The sequence below is a fragment of the Pieris napi genome, chromosome 3 (assembly GCF_905475465.1).
Source record: "Pieris napi chromosome 3, ilPieNapi1.2, whole genome shotgun sequence".
Lineage (NCBI taxonomy): Eukaryota > Metazoa > Arthropoda > Insecta > Lepidoptera > Pieridae > Pieris > Pieris napi.
In genome coordinates this window covers 12,920,975-12,926,215 of record NC_062236.1, presented here as the reverse complement: position 1 = coordinate 12,926,215, position 5,241 = coordinate 12,920,975, and positions in this window count along the sequence as shown.

The window sequence follows — 5,241 nt, the reverse complement described above, 5'->3', positions numbered from 1 at the left end:
ATATGTTTCCAGATTGGTCATTTTGCAACTCGACACGAAGAATATGCATTCTTGCTTAAATGAAGCACTTTGACATGTTTCCACAAATTGGAGGACTTTAGACATGCATTGACTTCGTCAGCTGGCGTTGATCCTGGAATCACTGGCAATGTTTGACGAAAATCTCCCTTGAGGATGAGAATGTAGTAGATGGTGGCTGAGCCACTGTCTTTGTACTGAGTTCTGTGCTGTAAAATATACTCTTTGTCCATATTCTAAATGTTTTTTTTATTTAACCAATATCTCTAAAGTTGCATATAGTAGATCATTTTTCGAAATATAAGTTCATAAAGAAGTTTCACTTACTTGTGTACACTAGTACACGCACACATTTTTATTCCATTAATAATTTTCATTATATTTTGTCACAATAGCCCTATAGTCCTACTAGTCTAAGGAAGTATAGGGTGTCTCAGTAAGAGTGCACTTTTTAAAATTGCAATATTTTTATTTTCCTGCAAGTGGCAACTCGGAAATTTGACAGCTGTCACCTCTGTTTATTCCGATTATTAAAAATGGAAAGCTTTTTGAAAGAACAACTCGTTATACTTGTGAAAACTTATTACAAAAGGAACGCTGAAAACGCTCGCAAACTTCACCAAATTTTCAGCCGAAAAAGTGCACCTATTGTGTCAACCATTCGAAGTGTGGTCAAAAAAATTGAAGAAACTGGGTCAATTATGGATAATAAGAATCCTTTGCATCAACGTACCGGTCGGTCCCTTGAAAACATTGCTACTGTAAACAAGAGTGTCGCCGAATACCCGAAAACATCAATTCGACGTAGCAAATTTTGCCTAAAGACCGGTTTACCTTCATGCGTACAAGATTCACTTAACTCAGGAGCTCAAACCAGCAGACCAAGAAAAGCACCGGTAATTTGCTCAATGAGTAAAGGAGCAAAGGGAAGTCGATGCCAATTTTTCGAAAGAAATCATTTTCTCCGATGAACTGAACACATTATCTCACGAAATTCTGATGTCAACTGGCCACCAAGATCGTACGATTTAACGTCGTGCGATTTTTTCTTTGGGGTTTTATGAAATCTTGAGTTTATGGGAATAAACCCGAAACTATTCCTGAGCTCAAATCGGAAATCCAACGCGTCATCGGTGAGATACAGCCACATCTCTATGCAAAAGTCATGGAAAATTTAATGAAAAGTGTAATGGCCTGTCATCGGAGCCGTGGAGGTCTTATGCCGGATATTTTATTCCATAATTAATCGGAACATGTCTTTTTTACAATACAATAAAAATATCAGAACTCTGTCATAAAATACTTGTCTTTATTCAAAAATGAAAAAGTGCACTTTTACTGAGACACTATATGTATAATTAAGTTATTTTACAACCATATACATGCAATCATAGAAAAATATACTCCTAAGTCTAGTGGTCCAAATAATAAATATCCTCAATGGTTCTCCAAAAATTTAATTAAATTGCTCAAGTCTAAAAACAAAGCTAATACTAGATTTAAGCGATTTGGAAACCCCCAGGGATTATGATGAGTTCTCTATGCTCAGAACTAGAGCCAAGGAAGTTACCAAGAGGTGCTTCAGAACATATATAGAGCGAGTTGAAGAGGATGTTAAACTCAACATAAAAGCTTTTTGGCGCTACACAAAATCTAAACGTATCACCAATAACATTCCTAGTCAGATGTGTTATCAAGACAAAATTGGTACTACCGGTGAAGATATTGTAAACCTGTTTGCTAGTCATTTCTCATCAATTTACTCTTCCAATACCACAAATAATTACTCTCCTAACTTTCCATCATCAAACTACTCTATCGGTAATTTACAAATAACTAGAGAGGAACTGTTAAAAAAGTTACAAAATGTCGAATTCTCTAAGGGCTTTGACGGTATCCCAGCTATCTTTGTTCGTTTTTGCGCTCCTGCTCTTGTTACACCGTTATTGATTATACGTATATTTGAGAAATCTTTGCATGAGGGAGTATTTCCTAGCCTATGGAAGATAGCTAAAGTTACACCAGTGTATAAATCTGGGGACAAGGGTGATGTTTTGAATTATAGACCTATGTGTATTCTAAACTTATTTGCTAAGATATTCGAGGGTTTCATATATACCCATATGTATAACCATCTCAAACATATATGAAATGAAATGAAATGAAATGAAATGAAATGAAATAGTTTATTCTTGCAAGTAGGACTATATAAATCACTTTTACAATGTCATCCTAAACTAGATGAAGTCGACATTTCCTAACTGACTGCCCTGAGAAGAAATGTCGAAACAAACTCGGGGGTCTTAGTCTCTTTTATAGTCCAGATAATACAATAATAAATTAATAAATTGGTGTAAACAAATGCAGAGTATTTACTGGACTGGTCTTTGGAAGAAAGAACCAGATCGATCTGAGCAAGCCTGTGCCAGCAGACGGCTAGCATGCCCCGAATAGCTCATGCAGCTCAACCATTTTTAAGGGAGCTGCACAACCCGGTACACAACAATACCGCCAGTGGCACCATAAAAATATGTGGGGCAACAACTCACTCAGATCGCCAGCCCAAAATAACTATAGACTAAAATGTATCAAATTATAAATCAAGCAAAAGAGTTTATGATATACCCGCATAATGTTTACACTTACAATGGATACAAAATGTATTTTTAAGGTGTACCTTAAAGCAAGGAAAAAATAATGAAATTGAAAAATATAATCGAAATATAATCATTATTCACTTGGCATGTCAAAGTGTAAAATATTGTATGCAAAAGCACAAAACATGTCAGTATTGTAGAAAAAGAAAAAATGAATATGCACTAAGCACAAAACATGTCAGTAATATAGAAAAAAAAAAAAAATGTAAAAAAATGAATATGCACTAAGCACAAACATGTCAATAGAATAAAATAAAATGCATATGCAAAAGCACAAGACATGTCAGATTGTAAATATGTACAACATGCAAAAAAAAAAAAAAAAAAAGAAGTGAAAGACAGCTTACAAAAACACAAGCGATAGCTGTATAAGCGAGCAGCTCAATCCCAGGCGTTTCTATCATTTAAATAATCGGATATCCTGTAATATCCTTTAGTTAATAATTTTGATTTAATAAAAAATTTAAATTTCTTAAGGGGAAGTTTACGAACATCCATAGGAAGTTTATTGTAAAAGCGTATACATTGACCCATGAACGAGTTGCTTATTCTATGAAGGCGAGTAGCATGAACTGTTAAATTATTTTTGTTCCTAGTATTTCGGGAGTGAAGATCAGACAATTTGACAAAATCCGGTTCGTTTTTGTAAACATAAAGTAAATTTTCAAAAATATATTGTGAAGTTACAGTCAGAATGTTTATCTCTTTGAATTTCTCTCGGAGAGAAACTCTAGGACCTAACTTATATATAGCGCGGACAGCCCTTTTTTGTAATAAGAAGATTGTATTAATATCCGCACAGTTTCCCCAAAGGAGAATGCCGTACGTCATCAAGCTATGAAAATAACTGAAATAAACAATTCTGGCAGTATCCACATCAGTAATTTGTCTAATTTTCCTTACAGCATAAGCAGCTGAACTGAGCCTTCCAGACAATTTGTTAATGTGTGGGCCCCACTGTAGTTTGGCGTCAACAGTAATGCCAAGAAAAACAGTTGACTCAACAGGGTCCAACTCTACTCCATTCAGTTGTACATTGGTGCTTAACTGCCTCACATTAGGCGTAGAAAATTTTATTAATTTAGTTTTACTTGAGTTCAAAAGCAGATTATTAACATTAAACCAATGGACAACCTTAGATAGTGCCAAATTAACTTGGTCAAAATTTTCAAGTTGACGCTTAACTTTAAAAACAAGCGAAGTGTCATCCGCAAATAATAGGATTTTGTGATCATCCCTTACACAAAAAGGTAAATCATTGATATAGATAAGGAATAAGAAAGGACCTAGAATTGAACCCTGCGGAACACCCATAGTTACCACAGATCCTTTTGATTTTTTGCCATTAATATCTACACTTTGTATTCTATTGTCTAAATATGAACTGAGAAGTCTAAGAGCCTTATTTCTAATGCCATAGTGGTGTAGTTTCTTGATAAGTGTGTCATGGCAAACACAGTCAAAAGCTTTGGACAAGTCACAGAATATGCCTAAAGCATCCTGTGAATTCTCCCAAGCCTCGAATACATTTTTGAGTAGTTCCACACCTGCATCAGCAGTAGACCGACCCTTAGTAAATCCAAATTGTTTGGAGTGAAAAAGATTCTGTTTGTTAAAATGCTTTAGCATTTGCTTTAAAATTATTTTCTCAAAAATTTTGCTCAGTGTAGGCAAAATTGAGATAGGGCGAAAATTCGTAGGATCGGTTGTACTACCAGATTTGAAGAGTGGAATCACCTTGCTTAACTTCATTAAGTCCGGAAACACACCAGATGCGACACAAGAGTTGAACACAATTGCCAGAAATGGGGAAATACATTCAATTATTGAGGATATTATTTGAACTGACAACCCCCAAAGATCGGTGGACTTTTTTACTTCCAAATCTTTAAATGCATCTAGAATGTCCTTAGCACTAACAACTGTAAATTCAAAACTTGTCCCACATTCTGCGACACAGTCTTTAAGTATGTTGTATGCGGAGCCGGAAGATGACAACAAAGTTTGAGTTGTTAATACAGGAATATTAGTGAAAAAAGATTCAAACTCGGTTGCTACCTCCAAATCCGCCCTAACATCTATATCATTAATTTTAAGATCAAAATCATTATTCTTGACTGTGGTTCTTCCTATTTCAGAATTAATAATATTCCAAGTAGTTTTAATTTTGTTTGCAGAAGATCGTATTTTGTTTTTAATGTGTAAAGATTTTGCGGCAGCACAGGCTCTCTTAAAAGTCTTAGAGTAATTTTTAACATACTCCCTAAACCTTTCACTATGATCATGGTTCCTTTCATTATATAATTCAAATAATCTTATTCTGCTTTTAAAAATACCTGGTGTTGCCCAGTCACTAAACAAAACTCGATCACTAACAGAAACTGATCTAGATGTAAAAACCTTCTTAAACTGAGAATTAATCATGTTAAATAATGAAGAGTAAGCTTGGTCAGGGTTATTGTGATAAGGCAAACCAGGCAGTTTTTCATTTAAATTATTTTTAAAAAGTTTTAAACGATAACTGGTTACTGGAACAAAATTAACATTTTTTCGATTTGCTTTAACA